Below are 17,335 nucleotides of genomic sequence, written 5' to 3'. Positions count from 1 at the left end.
TTACTCTGCTTCTCGTCCTCCACTTTCATTTGAGAAGGCCCTTTGCCAAGGCTGGGTCAGAACATTGAAGGGAGGGGGATGATGATTTGCTATCTTCCTTGAGGTGTGACAGGAGCACGTGGTAATCCCTACGAGCCCTCATATGCGCGCAGATGGACGCTGGCATCTCTCAGGAGGAGGGGAAACCTGGTATCTTAGTTACAGCTGATTTTCGGTGATGTAGCATCACACTGCTTTATTTTCTACTACATTTTCCCATCACATTTACCACATTCGTGTTTTTGAGAGTGGGGGCCCAGTGATCAGATTCTGGACTTTTCATTTCCTACTTATGTGAAATTGACCTCTCAAAGTTTCAGATTCCCTGTTTAGCACACAGATGCTAATATCTACTTTACTTCATTGTACTGATCGAATGAAAGAGATGGCACGTACTTAACCTAGTTCTTGGTGTGAAATAAGCCATCAAAAAGTGGTAGACAGGGACGCCTGGGTGGCTCAGTTGGTTAAGCGGCTGCCTTCGGCTCAGGTCATGATCCCAGCGTCCTGGGATCGAGTCCCACATCAGGCTCCTTGCTCGGCAGGGAGCCTGCTTCTCCCTCTGCCTCTAGCCTGCCACTCTGTCTGCCTGTGCTTGTGCTCTGTCTCTCTCTCTCTCTAACAAACAAATAAAATCTTTAAAAAAAAAAAAAAGAAGAAGTGGTAGACAGTACAACATTCTGCTAAGTTTTGAGCCACTTAGTTTTGAGTTCCCATGCGGTGGCCTGAACATAAAGGAGATGGGGAGAGAAAAAAGTACGATAGAGTTTGATACCATTTTGCTCTGCCCCCAGATTAAAAATAAGAGAGACACTACCGCCATTTCCAAAGAGGGAGCAAGACTGGATGTAGACTATTTTGTGAGGTTGCTTTCATAACGTAACTTAGACAAGGAAATTGAAGCCCTACCTTATGAATTTTAAAAATATAAGAACAAGGAAATAGACTTATTTGTTTTGTTTTACACAACACTTGTTAGGAACCAAGTTTAGAACCTGACAATCCACCGACTCTAGAGAAACGGAGGGAGGTTGTGGGATGGGGCCCAGGAGGTGGATGAGTTTTGCTTCTAAAAACCAATAGCATGATTTGGCCCTTTGCTGATTGATACTGAACCCACATAATCATTCAGTAGAGACCATGCACCACGGTCAGAAAAATTAGGAAAAGAGTCAAGGGATAATTCTGAAAGCTAGGGTCACATTAAGATTTTTTTCCTGATCTGCCGGAGATGTAAATCTCATCTCCTTTCTCTTTCCCAGGGTAGTTATTTGGGAGAGGGGCAAAAATCAACAACAAAAAAGCTGTCTCAAAAGACTTTCCAGCCACTTATTTATGGTACAGCAGAATCCTCTCAAATGGACAAGCATATTTTTTATTTTTTGGTTTTTCTCATGAGCAAACAGCAAGATACCTAAAAGTACACTTGGATTTGATAAATATGTCTAAACCAACTGAATGAGTTTAAAATAACATTTAACACACAGATAAAACGTCCTCATTGTAAATATCACTCTTTATGGAAAACCACGAACAAAAAAAAAAAAAAAAAAAAAAAAAAAAAAGAAAAGAAAAGGAAAAAAAAAAAGAAAAAGAAATGAAACAAGTTTTCTATGTTACCTATCAGCAGGGAAAGATTCCTTTGGAAATATCAAGCACAAGGTCTGACCATCAGGAGACCATTTCCCTAGTGACCCTTAGCACGTAAAATATGATGATGATGACGACAATGACAGAACAGGGACCATTTATCTCGAGCCTTAAGCAGTTGTATTCATGCCGATTCAGGAAATCAGCCTGAAGAAACGCGAGTTACTTGCTTTCATGCTGGGTTATAAAAACTAGCTCTTCTTGGAGTACTTGTAATTAGAAGGAAGAAATCAACATCCGGAAACGGAAACGGCGTAATTCAGGTAATTCTACTCTGACATTTGATAATGCACAACTTCAAAAATCATTTAATTTCAAAACTTCCTGAATTTCGCCAAAAGCAAGGAAGTTAAACAGGAAACCAAGGAATTTTTGCCTCCATGGTGTTTCTACCCGTGGGAGGGTAACTAATTAGTGGCTCAGGAAATAGCCATAGGTTAATTTGTTGGTATCCTGAGAGGGCTTGTATTTAGGGGGAAGTCTGATTTCTATTTTATGACCTATTTGTATTTATGCTTTCAGGGATTCGTAGAAGTGAAGTCAGACTAGGACACTTCTAGAATGTCATACACTGAGTGAAAGCAAAGAGAAGGCTGTATGCCTTGTGCGGGGAACTTTCCAGGCCACAATGGTGAAGTAGGAACCCCTAAAATGGCCCCCCTTCTGCCAATTACCCTGGAGGCACACTATCCTGACTTCTGAACACCAAGACCCCTCTCACCACCAAGAACAGAAGATGGAGCGCCAAGAGCTTTGGGGACAAATGATAATCAAGAAGCCACACGTATAACCAGGAGGAAAGGAGCAGCTCCTCTCAATTCTGAGCCTGAGCCCATTAAAAACCACAGGATTTAGGCCACATACCCCTCCCCCTCCCTTAGCTTTCCTCCCTGGAATTATTGACAACTACCTTTAAACCACAATATATACTAGAAGGGTAACGTTTATAAATGCCTGCAAATCTTGGCTAGCTAGCTATGAGCTTTCCAAGCGATAAACAATCCATGATTTTCTGGGGAGGTCTGTAGGTGTAATCTTTTCCTGTTAGGAAGGTTTGCCTCCTTCAGGGGCTTCCTGTTAATAACCAACATTCAATGAGCACTTGGCCAGGGCCAGGTTGTGCATATTGTACACGCATTACTACTGCGTAATCTTAAACATCCTATGAACAGAGATTATACTTTCGTGCCCATTTCACAGACAGCAAAATGGAGACTCAGAGTTATACACAGTAACTCAAGAGTACACACAGTAGTTGATGGCAGGGCTACCATTCAAACCAGCTGCACCTGGTGGGCTATGGATCCTCTGGTCTTACTATTTAACGCCATTTCCAGACGGAACCCTCCCCCCAACTCCCAACATGGAACGGTACGTCAGGTGGCTCTTTGACAACCAGATCAGGAAGCCAAGCATGTCATGTCCTCGTGGTCACATATTGTCGCAACTGCACTGTCTCTCTCAACTCAGTTGCGGGATTTTTGTTTGCCACGAAATTCAGGAGATCCTCGAGTCTTAATTTGGGTTTTAAGTTGGGAACCTTAACTCTGGCCCATTCTTTCGAAAGTAAATGGAAAGATACCAAAGTGGGACATAACAGATTATTCTGATTAACAGTATCACATGTTTCTACTATAAGTTACAACATTGTATCATTTAACATTATGGTTATGAACTTGCCACCTTCCTTGACATGCTCACACTTTGATGTGGTTTATAGTCTGGTTGGGTAATACTCCTCCAGTCGGGGAGCTCAGCTGAACCCCATCTCAAACACTTCTAGTTTCCAGCAGCAAAAACAGGATAATTAATGACAAGACTGCTACCTGGTCTTCTATTTTCATTCTGAGCATATTCAGAAGTATTCATGGCCCCAACAGCACATTTAGAAGAAGGAAGACACATCCCAAGAAAGACACTTTGTCCAGTGCTTCTTGTTGGGCTCCTAAGTTCAACTGCTAGCACTTAAATGAAAACAAAACAAATTTTCTCCCCATGAGTTTTCTCAGCTAATTCCACACATGTGTGAACTGTCCGAAATCAAATCTATACTTGGAGGTGCTTAAAAAAAAGGACCAATTTTGGAGCCTCCGTGACTGACTCACCTGCATTTACTAAAAAGAAACAAGAAATAATCTTCCCCCACCCCCAACCCCCCAGATGGACCTATCATCACAGGCAGTTAAGAGGCAACTGATGAAAAGGACAACACATACACATCTTGGTACAGAAAGAGAATTTGTCAACTCGAGCAGCAACAGCAAATCCATATAATGAAAACTGTTTCCTGAACGCGGCAATCTTCTCTACATAGAAGAGTGATTCTGTCTAATGAGTGATGAGCAACTTCATGAACCAGTCCTATGGGGAAACTGCACAACCCATCAGCCATCATCCAATTGACTAAATATTCAACAAAAAAATCCAAGACAAAAAACAGTCTCGTTTTTTGTTCCTTAAGATGGTGTAAAATAGAAATGTAGCCAGAACAAGTAGCCAGAAAATTAATGTCACTGAACGGATGCTAAATAAATCAGCAATCATGGGGAAAGAGTCATTGTGAGCTGGAACAAGAAAGATGAGACAAAGTGTTTGAAGCCCACGGAGGTTGGTAAAAACATTATTCAGAACTGTACCAAGTGCATGCCAATGATGGTTCTAGAATAAAATACTGACCATCCAACAAAGGAAACCAGTCTTCTTTTGTCAGGTAATGAATCCACCAAAAGGACCGTCAGACCATTAGTCCCACTGCAAAGAGGAGTAGATCCTGCTAATGGGAACGTGTTTTTGTTCTGTTGTGTTGTTCTGGACCCTGTACTCTACGTGAATTCAAAAGCTCCAGGCTTAAAATTGGGTGTACTAACAGAAAACACAGTTAATACTACCTCCAAATATGGGAATATGACTTCTCCTGGTATCACCGAGACACCTACCTATGATCCATCCATACCTGAACTGAGATAGAAAAGATACAAGAAAAGAGAAGATGGGTTGAGGACTATCCAAGTCAAATTTATATTATACTCTTTCATATACATCATTCACGGATTACCTCAAGTGAGTATAAACCAAAGGTACAGAAACTGGGTCTCTGAACACACTTTAGGGAAGGAAATCCCTCACTGACAAAGAAAATGCTGCCACTGAAATTGAATTGTCTTCTTTCCTTTATACATCTCGGCTTATCTTCAGGATTTGTCATTACACCAAAAACACATCAATTAAGTTTTCTGCAGCTTTACAAAAAAAAAGGTATTTTATTGGTAAGCTCAATAATCATTTCCCTGAAATACTTCGCTACCTAAACTCTTAGGAAATATGATTTGATGAATGGTCACACAAAGGTATGCTAACTTGAGATCACATAGACTGATATTAATTCACAATAGTGGAGCTCCGTCCTATTCCCTGTACACTCAATTCCCTCCAACAGTATTACCCCGAGGCTGTAAATCCTGGCCATTCTAAAATCCTCTCTCTCTTCATGTACCCCGCAGCCTCAAATCCAAGTCTGACCCTCATTTTCATCTCCGAGCTTTGAAATCTTTTGAAGTAGATAAAATGTGACAAGATGAGAGCTTCCTCCCAAGGTTAGCCCAGTCAAGGTGTGAGCAACCCAAGCCTAGGAAGGAAGCTGGAGGACAGCACTCACTTTCCCTTTTCTGCTAGTTTTTCAGGTTGTCCAGCACTCAGCATGAATAAATATACAGTTCCAAGTCAACTGACCTAATTCTGCAGGAAGACATTGTCACCCACATTATTTTTATTTCTCATTTAAATTTGTTCTCAAAAATAATAAGAAACATAGCTCACAGACACATGAATATGATGCTTTAGAGTCAGGAAATCTTAGGGTAAATCATACCTGCTACCTAAGTCTTCTGGAACGCTAGATGATGTACTGACACTCTTAGGGACTCTGTTTTCTCAACAGTAACACGCACTCTGCAGGCTGTTTATGAGGACTCAAGGTAATGAATACAGAGTGCCTGGTACATGACAGACTCCCAAAGACAACAGTCATCACAATGGACTGAAATGCACAACCCCTCATCCCAAAACGATTCAGAAGGACCACCTGAAGTCTATTCTACCATTTGATGAATCTCCATTTAATTAAGCTGTTTTCTTCTATTCCTAAATTTTGATGGTACATTTTTTTGTTCTTATAATGAGCAAGTGAGCAAAATAGCATTTTAGACACATTGGTCTACTTGCGCTTAGTGAACTAGCAACGCCACTAAGATCTGACAGAAGCATCTGGTTGTAATGAGCCCGTGGTGTAGGCCGCAAGCTGACTGGTTAGGGAAACAAGTACCTGGACTCAGCGTGACTATAACAAATCCTATTTGTGGAAACATCTTTCCTCTTGACGGTTGGCCACTGAGGTGTTGTAGAGGAGGGTGAAAGGTTCTTCAGGGAATATCGGTGTGCCATATGGTACCAAATGTTAGGACGAAAGACTGCACATACGCATCTGCTTAACTGAACTGCTGGATGGCAGTGTTTTTGAAAGTTTTCTACCAGAGTTCAGGGATTTGCAGAGTTCCTGCCTCAAAAGCCAGAAGTCAAATCCTTGGACAGGCGACATAAATACTCGGCTGCATCTCTGTTACCACTATTATCCTAAATTACAGCATTTTCTCTCATTTTTTTCCCTTTTGAATACAAGGGATTAAAGTGATGCCTTTCTACCTGCTTATCAAAGAAGCATATGTTAAAATAGGGATTCTCAATGCTCACCTGCATTTTAAACTTCAATGAAAATCAGTATGCATTTTGTCTAGAATTTTAAGTAAATGTTATTCTATTTTAGAGACTCCTGGTTTATCATGTCAACTCCTAGCAGTCTTTCTAATTATTAGATGTCAACGGTGACAGAAAATATTTTTTAAAAGTTTTATGCACGGCACACACACACTGAGGGAAAGATCAACTAAGATTAACGAAAATCTATAACAGAAATTTATTTCAAGTAACCTTATGGCGGATGTGACTGGAATAAGAAAAATATTGTTTAATGTTTCCATACTTTACATTAAGAAAACAGAGCTGACTTATCACCTAAAGAAGGGGGGTGGGGAGAAATGACAAAAGACACTCCAAAAATTAACCCTTGATTCCCCATCTAGCTCTTGACTTAAAGACCCAAGATACTCATGGCCTAAAAAAGTACACACATGGTTCTCTACTACACCTGTGCTCCTTTTTAAAATTTCAAGGCAGCTCAAGCATTAACTCTACCTCTCCTGTCCCTATTGTCAGACTCTCAAGTCCTAGAAATGATGACAGGAATTAGGGGGTAAATTCCAAGTTTCTTTTTTATAGCCTCCCTTACCCCTCATGTGAGATGCCAAAATCATGTCCCCCAGACTCCCCAGTAGGGAGGGGATACACAAGAAACAGAGTTATGAGTAATAAAGCATAAGTAAGAGTCCATTGGGTATTTCCGCGAAAGCCTTCTCTTTCTTCCTACGGACGTACTCCAATTATCCTTCATTCCTTCCTTCCTCCTTTTACCTGAATGTGGATGTGAGGGTGGCTCACGTGGCTAGGCGACTACCTTCGGCTCAGGTCCCAGGATCAAGACCTACATTGGGCTCCCTGATCACTGGGGAGTTTGCTTCTTCCTTGCACTCTCTCTCTCTCATATAAATAAAATCTTAAAAAAAAAAAAAAAAAAAAGGAATGATGGCTAGAGCTGCAGTAGCCAAGAAGGGCGCCTGGGGTGGCTCAGTGGGGAGTCTGTTTCCCCCTCTCCCTCTGCCCCTTTCCCCACTTGTACATGCTCTCTCAAATTTTTAATAAATCCTAAAAATAAATAAATAAACACATACATACATACATATTGAGAGAATAACGCAGACTCAGCTTTGGTAGCTTTGAGTTTCTGAACCAAGGTCTTGTGGATTTCCTGCTGTACCCACTATACTTTCTTGGTACCGAATGTAATTCCTAACAGATCTCCAAAACTATCGACTACTACATGGCATTTATTGCGTATTCACTGTATGCCAGGCACACTGTGAGAAGTACTATATTCATGATTTCATTTATTCTTCCTGGCAATCCTAAGAGATGCTATTACTTTTATCACCCAAATAAGGACATCAAAGCACAGAAAGTGTCGGGATCCTGCTCAGGGTCATAGGATTAGCTAGGGCTGACTCCAGAGCCTGGTTCTGCTTCACTCCAGCCCCGCCCACTTTGACTGGAGGCGGGACTACAAGGGGGGAAAGCCAATGAGCGCTGCCGGCAAGCCTCTGCCTAGATCCTCTCCTCACCGGCATTCCTCACTGGATGGTTCTCCACCAGGACCTGGGAATTGACCACTGGGTCTTGTCTATCACCCCATCCTTCAAGGGCAAGTTTGCATAGGTCTGTACTTGGGTGGTAAACAGAGCAGGGATAGCAGCGCAACTTTTCTGAAGCCAGAGTTTCTCATTGAGAGTAATTTTAAAAAGGGCAAAAATAGAAATCGAGGAAGAACCAAGGGAAGGAAAAAGAAAAAAAAAAAATAAAAGAAACTAAAGGAGGAAGTACAGGGACAAGAAAATGAAGAAAAGGGAAAGGAAAAGAGAAGAAAAATAATATAGAGCCCGTGGAAAAGAGAGTGAACAAAAAGGGAATACATCAGTACAGAAGGTCAGTGTGGATGACAAAATAGAAGCTGAGAGAAAGGAGGACTAGAAGGAGCATACAGTAGTACCAGGAAGAGCGAAGTTTGCACGAGAGGGAGTCCACTGATAACGGATGTGGGTCCTGTGGTACTGAAAGTGTGGAAAATGGGGTTCATGATACGGACTACAAATGGAAGAGTATCCCCCTAGTTTTTGTTTGTTTGTTTGTTTGTTTTCAAGGAAAATAATGAAGTGATGACAAGGAAAGACAAGATGACAGATCTGGAGGCCAGGAAACAGAAACCCACTTCAAGAGACGAGCTTTGTCTGCCCCTGAGGACCAGTAGGCACTGCCTTTACTACCTCTTTCCAGCTGTTCTACTGGTGCTTTGCAGTAATGCACACAAAACCACCCCATGAGGTCAACAACTTACTATTTTCTTCTTACAGATGTGGAAGCTGAGGCTTTCCTAAAGTCATGTCACAGTGAGAACAAGAACACGGCTCTGCATCCGGGTGTCTCAGACTCCAGGGCTCGAGCTCTGAAGCCCATGGTATGCTTTGTTAGTCATCAAATGGCTCAGTGGGTTAAGCCACTGCCTTCGGCTCAGGTCATGATCTCAGGGTCCTGGGATCGAGTCCCGCATCGGGCTCTAGTCCCGCATCGGGCTCTCTGCTGAGTGGAGAGCCTGCTTTCCTCTCTCTCTCTCTCTCTTTCTCTGCCTCTCTATCTACTTGTGCTCTCTGTGTCAAATAAATAAATAAAATCTTAAAAAAAAAAATCTTACTTGATTAAAAATGCCCAAGGGAGGCTCAAAGGACTTGGTAGGTTTCAGGAAATACTAAGAATTGCATCCCTAACACTCATCCTGATACGTATGAGTGTATGTATGTGTCTGTGTGCAGACAGGTAATTTCTTTTTTTTTTAAGATTTTATTTATTTATTTATCTATCAGAGAGAGAGAGAGGGCGAGAGAGCGAGCACAGGCAGACAGAATGGCCAGGCAGAGTCAGAGGGAGAAGCAGGCTCCCTGCGGAGCAAGGAGCCCGATGTGGGACTCGATCCCAGGACGCTGGGATCATGACCTGAGCCGAAGGCAGCTGCTTAACCAACTGAGCCACCCAGGCGTCCCCAGACAGGTAATTTCAAACACAAATGAGAAGTACCCTTAAAGCAATTTAGGAATTGAAACAAAACAGAATTTCTGTCTTAGGCCTCCCTGCAAAGCTTATTACAAGAGACAATGAAAAAGGACAGTTAAAACCACTGAAGGGAAACAAGCCCAAGAATTTTCTACTATGCTCCGGTCCTTTATGAGTAAATGCAGAAACACCCATTGGTAGGACTAAGTCAACTAACCTACCTCTCTACAAACACATGCTCTGAAAACCAAAATAAAGCAAACAGATAACTTCAAGATCTGTTTCAGCTGATGAATACATAAATCAAAATTAAAAACCCTACAATATGTTGTTACGAAAGACCTTCTAAGGGCTCAAAAATCAAACACAAAGGGGAGACTTAATAAGTCTTTTAACACAATTCTTCAGAAAAGAAAATAAAAAATAATAGTAAGAAATAAATTAATTAAAATAGCGCGTTGCATAAATCCAGATTATGCTATTAAACATGCAGAAATAGGTACAGGTGGGGAAAGTAAAGTAAATTTAAACCAAGTTCATATAGCAAGGAGTCAAAGGGGTAAGTCCCTAATTACAAGATATATTTATTTTTAAATATCAGCTTTATTTAAAAATGGTATCTAAAATTTATTGACATTAAATCATTTTTTAACCTAAGAAAATAAAATGTATAAACAAAAAAAGACAGGGCACAGATTTTTCCACAACACACACGTGAATGTATGCATGGCAAGATTGGTTGCAAATGATGTAACATTTTAGACATAAAAATACTGAAAAGAACAAGGAAGTACAATTTGGCTAAAAGATAATGCAGTATCTATAATAACTATCTAACAGGATGAAATGTTTTCATCAAAATGTATGGATCAAAGACCATAAGAAAAAAGAAGTAACGGAGTGACCCAGATTACTATTCAGGTAATTTAATCCACTTACTTCAGGGGAAAGACTATAAAGGATTTGTTTATATAGTAGATATAATTTAATAATATTAAAACATATCTCCTACAAAGAGTTATTTCTTTTTCTTAAGAATTCATGGATCAACTAAAGAGCTTTGAAAAAGTTGCTGATACACTGAGCCAAAAGGAAATCTCAACTTCCCTAAGGAAAAACAATACCTTACACACCACTAGTGTGGTTGATTATCTAGCTTCATTATCTGACCAGCATACAATGGAGAAAAAAAGTCAGTAACAAGAGAAACAAAGTTTGTTAAACAGTTGAAAGTACTATTCTCAAATGTCATTCTACCAAGGAGGTAGCCCAAATATCCTTAGAAAGTAATGATAGTCAGCCAAAAGTGTCTTCAGAGGTAAATATGCAGTTTTGAGAAAAATCATACTAATATAAAAGGAGAAATAAATGAACCATGATTCATCCAGTAAGATTAACAAGAGAATGAAGAGTGATCCTAAGGAAAACAGAAAAGATATTAACACACACACACAAAAAAAGGACAAAAGAAAAACAGTATTACTCATGAACAAATTCAAGAACTGGCCTTTTGAAAAAAATAATAGCAACAAAACATCTAACAAAGAAAATAATATATAATATGTATCTTATATTAATATTAGATATATTAAAATATATTATGCTATAAGTAACAAAATATGCCATTATATCATAGTTATCATTATCATTATATATAATTATTAATTAACACATTTGAACATCTTATGAAATGGACACAGTTTTAGAGAATATAGGTAGAAAGAATTAAAACTGAAAAATTTATCAAAGAATTACCTCTCAGAATTAGGGACAGATGGTTTCATTCAAATTTACAAGGATAGTGATCACAAGTGTCTCCAGAGAAAAGAATAGATACAAAATTTCACAGTTGGTTTGTGAATTTAACATCACTTGATATATTAGAACAAAAACAAAAACAAAAACACAAAAATCTGGCAGAGATAGAGGCAGAGTACAGACAGGTCAAGTCAATCTGAATTAGGAAGCTTCCCTCTTCATTTACTACTTATGCTACCATATACTTGAGGGATAGATGGGAAAAAAATAAAGAATACTTTACAAGATTCTCTTTATATTCCATTAGTACACAATTAATATTATCTAGCTGTTGTAACAATACAGAACACACACATATACACACACGCCCACACACACATTATTCAGCTAAACTATAAATGTCACTCAGGAAAATAAACACAAAGCCATCTATAAAATATTCTAATACTAAACCAATAGCATACTAAAGAAGCCAAATTTCATTCATAATGTAAACAGAAATAATATATTAAAATCTATTATTCTAACAAATCCCATAAATGATTTCAGTATGAGAATCTAGATACTAAAAATCTCAACAGATACTGAGAAAAGACCCAAATTCCATATTTGACAAAACCTCAGTAAAACCAAAAATGTTGCAGAGCCACATGAAGAAAAACACACATCAACAAAAAGTGAAACAAAGGTTAAATAAAATCTAGAGAAAACCAGGACTAGACATGAAAGCTTATTGTCATTCTTAATACTTAATATTTTAAATGGTTAACTAATATAATAGAAACACTAATCATGATTATATCAGCTTCCATATTTGTAATACTTTAGAAATGCCCAAATTTATTTCATCCTGGCAACAATCTGGTGATTCTGGGTAATTACCCCAAATTTCAGGTGAAGAAACCGAAATTTAACAAGGTCAAGAAACACAATTTTCACTTGTTGAAGGTTACCTAAGTAGTAATGAGGTGGAGGAAGGGTCGAACAGAAGCCAGCCTACTCCAAAACCTGAAGTCATAATGATTACTTTGTACAATAAAGACAAACACCAAAAAACCTCAAATGAACAGAGGTAAGTATTACTATAGCCAGAAGCCATGTATATACCCCTCCCCACATACACCAAAAACCAAGATAATCAATTACAATGTACTGTGAATTAAAGGGGCTAGAGAAAAGAAAAACATACAAAAAATTGTATGTGTTAAACATGAGCAATAACTAGTTAAGGACAAAAGGATAAGAGCAAAGCATACAAATATTTGCCATTCTGAAAAGAAGTCTAAACCAAAAAGTATGGAATGAAAGACAAGCCTGAAATGTTATTTTGCCAATAAAAGAGAGATCTGAATATTCTTGAATGCGAAAACCAACTGTTATAAAGAAGCCCAGATTCACACAGTTGTCATAAATTGTCACTCAGATTGTTTTGGGCAACATGGCAAAAGGGTTCTAAATTTTTCCTGGAAAAATAAATAGGTAAAAATGCTTAAAGAAAAAAAAATTTTTTTAAAGATTTTACTTATTTTATTTGACAGAGAGAGATCACAAGTAGGCAGAGAGGCAGGCAGAGACAGAGGGGGAAGCAGGCTGGATCCCAGGACACTGAGATCATGACCTGAGCCGAAGGCAGCGGCCCAATCCACCAAGCCACCCAGGCACCCCGCTTAAAGAAAAATTTTAAAAGTGGAATGATACTGAAATGTCAAAAGAACTGACAGAATAATAAACAGAAAACTCAAGGGAGACCTTGATAAATTCAATGACTGGAATGCAAAACAAATTGTTTTTGGAGATGGATTACATAAGAAATGGCATCGAGTAAATGGATCTCTATAAAAATTCAACTTAGATCCTCATACTGAATGCCACAATAAATTCTACTGAAAAATGAAATGAGAAAACCCTAGATGAAAAATAGAAGTTGGTAATTGAGATAGGAAAGGACTTTCTAACATGAGCTCTTAACTTGGGATCCATGGATTACCCTGGGGTACAGCATATCCTCTGCTATCTGTATGTTTGGGATCATTTTAGGAGGAAAGCATACATAGTTTTTATAAGCATATGTAACATTCTTCAGGAGGTACAAAAAGATGAGTCATGACTAACTGAAGAATTTATCAAGGACACAGAGAATTGACTAATAATAATGAAAGAACAAAGAAAAAAGTCCCATCTGTCAAAACAATCTGAAGCAAACTTGAAGCAAATGACAAATTGATAAAGTATTTGTAATAACTATGGCCAGAGGTAATATACAGAGCATATACTGAGAAGAAAAATATTAACAAAAAAGATTTGTACGTGATTTATAGAGGATTCGCAGCATCACATCCGTTTTGAGTGGCTTGGAACCATGTTTTTGTAATTCAATTTGAACTTTAGTTCCTAGAATTCAGGAATTTCTCAGTACCCAATTTCTAACAAGTAGCCATAGACATCCACAATGACCTAAAATCTTCTTTTCTAAGCTTGCTTATGTTGGACAAAGCATTAGGTAGGTAAAACAGATGGTAAAAAAAAAAACCAAAAAACAAAAAACAACAAAAACTAATGGGAAGACAAAATGTACACAGGATCTGAAGGGAAGGTGACAGGCAGATTGAAGACAATAAAGCAGGAAATACTGTTGCAATAAATACATTGTATACATTAAGAATATTTGGAACGGGCATCATAGTATTATGGAGTTACTTTACTATTCAAGCATAAAAAAGTTGCTGAGTTGTTGAAAGTTGTATAGGGAGAGTTTTGATTTTTGCTTCTAAATTTCTATGCTCTTTATAGTCTCTTTTTTACAACAGGTATGTATTATTTTAGTAATAACAATCTATTTTGTAAAATGGTTCTATTGCCAGCAATATTGGTAGAGATAGGTTTGCTCCTCTGGGATCTTTCAGTGTTCAATATTTTAGTGCATATGAAATCAGTGGAAGGCTGGTAACTTAATTTCGCTGAATAAGGACAGCATTATTTCATACAATTAAGAAAATTTTATACCAAAATAGTGCTTAATTTCCAAATAAGCACTACTTTAATTTTTTTTAACTAAAAAAAAGAAAAAAACCCTTTATTTTTAAAATAACTTTCTTTACATTACCAGTATTATTCTCCTTTGCCTGGTGATCCTTGAACATTCTCACTAAATAGCATCTCTACAGACCAGCTGGGCTCTGGGCAACCTTCCAATGTTATGATTTCTCAGACAAACTGATCACAAGTATTTTATATTTCAGGTAAGGTATTGCCTATAATGGAGAATTTTAGCACAATGAAAATTATAAAATGGAATACATCTGCTATGGTAATGAAGCTATTAGATGTCAACTCCAATGGCACCTAAATTCAGAGCGATGAATAAGAATACAGCTTGACTAATATGATCACTCCCAGATCATACTCTCTCCAGGAATCTCCCTCTTATATTCTTTCAAGTCGGTTATAAAAAAGGCTTCCAATGGCCAAATAACAAGCAGACTCCTCTGAGAGCCTGCCTTAAATTTCCCTCAATTCTCTTCCCTCCTCCCAACATACCCTGGTTGTGTATCAATTTTTTCAGATAAACTGTCATGCCCACCAAATATAGAAAATTGAGGGGTATCTGGGTGGTTCAGTCAGTTAAGCATCCAACTCTTGATTTTGGCTCAGGTCATGATCTCAGGGTTCTGAGATCAAGCTCTGCATTTGGCTCCATACTGGGCATGGAGCCTACTTAACATTCTCTCCCCTTCCCTCTGTCCCTACCCACCCTCTTAAAAAAAAAAAATTAAATTAAAAAAGACAATTGTCAAAAACAGATTATTAACTGTCTTTTAAAAAGACAAATTAAAGCCTTCACTGGATTCTGGATGAATAATTTTAAACTTTGAAGGGATGTCCAGTTTTCAATCATGTACAGGCATATTTCTAAATATTGGTAGAAATAAAAAATATGGATTATTTCTCTTCTTCGTTTGAACTTCTGTTATCTAAGGCTTGGTCACGATGTCAAGCAGCATTGGATAAGAAAGGGTGAAACTCAATCAAACAATAACTCAGGAAAACTCAAAAAAAAAACAAGTATAAGTTGGATCACATTTATGACTTCACTTTCAGCAAAAATACTGTCATCTTATTGGTGGTCCTCCCTAATCCTTCTCTTATTCGCCATTATGACCCTCCCCTACCCTTAGCCCATCAGCACATCCTATCACAATATCATCCTTTATTTTTTTCTTTCATAGCACCTACTGTCAGATGTAATTAACTTGTAGCCTCCCTTCGCTGGAATGCATGTTCTCTGGGAGCCAGGTTCAAAGCATCACATGCATTTGGGATGAACCTAGTACCATTTCTGGCAGATTCGCATGGAACATCCAGGTTTTGCTCACAGATGTATTCTAGTTCTACGCACGGTGCCAGACACACATGGAGTCATATCAGAATTCTGATGCCAAAGATTCCAACAAGGACTATACGTGTATTTCAGCTTGCTTCCAAGATGGGGAAGAAGGTGTTTCAAAATAGAGATGATGGTAACAAGCATGACTCTAAGTATTTCTTGAATCAGTCAATCAACATTTGGAATTAAAACTAAATTTGTTGGCATGGATACCCTATTATCTACAGCTACCTTAACAGATACCTAATTCATACTTTTCAATAACTAAAGGGAGACTTCCTTCTCTCCATGGATTCATTCCCTCATTAAATGAATATTCGATTGCCTCCTAAGTGCCCAATATTATTCTTGGTTCTGTTGGGGCTACTGCACATCTTCACTTTCAAGACAGCTGACAGGCCAGGGGGATGGTTTCTTCCTGTGGTCTATGGACTCCTTGTAATCGAATCACCCAAACTATATTGAGGGCTTCAAAATCTGCTTTTTTAAAAAGGATTTTATTTTTAAGTAATCTTGATACCCAACCTGGGGCTTGAACTCACAGTCCTGAGATCAAGAGTCACATGCTCTCCCCACTGAGCCAGCCAGGTGACGTCAAAATCTACGTTTTTAAACAAGATTCTGTATGACTCATACATACTAAAGCTGAAAAAAATAATCTTCAGAGTATAGCTTGAATTCCTTTTTTTCTATAAAGTCCTCCTAAATCATCCCTATTCAAAGTTTTGACATCCTTCTCCGTACTCATGGCCCTTGTATTGCCCGGCAGCCATTTGCAATAAAGCATATCTTGTTACAGCTCTTAGAGCGGAAAGGTGATGTGGTATAATAGTGCATTCTGGTGTCATGTCACCTTGAATTCCATTTCTAGATCTACCCCTTTCACCTGGATAAACTTCTAAGCCTCTTCCCACATCTGAAATAGCCTACCTACAGCACTGCTTTGAGGACTAAGTGAGATAACCCATAAAAGATCGCCGCCCCGTACTTGGCACAGAACAAGCAATTGGTGAAAGATGTCTGCTGTTTTTATTTTTCATCATTTTATTTTTTGATTTTACCTTTTTGCACTCTGATGCACTATTTCCACACTCAACTGAGGCAACAGGAAACTTCTGTCTCCTACACAGCATGTCGCGGTCAAATGTACTATGTCTTTATGGGTTAGAAAGACACTACCAGGCTTCACAAAATTTTGTTTTTCCAGGATATGCAAAGAACATAGAAGTTTACTTTGCCTTGGTCACCCATATGGTTACTCAGTAAGGTTCAGAATGATCACAAATGGAGAAAAGAAAATCCAAGATGGCCAGAAATCAGCCAGTCTTCGACACACAAAATATCTTTCTCTTTGTGTGCAGGTTGCATTCCAGTATCCCAGATTACTTCACTGTGAGTGCTCTTGACAAATCAAATACCATCACTGACTTGTTGAGGTCAGAATGCATAAATCTTGTATGCTAGTGAAATCACATGCTTTTCAGTCTGTCGTTTCTACTTCTCTACATTTCTCTCCTACGGATTGCAAAATGTACTATGATTCTACAAAAACAGAGTAAAAAGAATGCTGGGATCAGCTAAGCACAGAATAACAATAGTGTCACTAGGAACAATTATTCTCTTCTGAACAAATGGCACAAAAATACCCTAGAAGTAAAAAATTATAGGCTACGACAATGTGACCGTATACAAGACTGATTCAAAACTCAAGAAGACCCAATATAAAAATAGCGTTGA

At 38.5% G+C, this 17,335-nt stretch overlaps 1 protein-coding gene across 3 annotated transcripts in view; it reads right to left on the bottom strand.

The window, feature by feature from the left end:
- PCSK5 (proprotein convertase subtilisin/kexin type 5) overlaps positions 1 to 17,335 on the bottom strand; it is a 449,308-nt gene that overhangs the window by 224,467 nt on the left and 207,506 nt on the right. The window lies entirely within an intron of this gene.

This window comes from Mustela nivalis (assembly GCF_964662115.1).
Source record: "Mustela nivalis genome assembly, chromosome: 13".
Classification (NCBI taxonomy): Eukaryota; Metazoa; Chordata; class Mammalia; order Carnivora; family Mustelidae; genus Mustela; species Mustela nivalis.
Note: the sequence above shows the minus strand (reverse complement) of the source record. Positions and strands in the feature narration are given on the sequence as shown.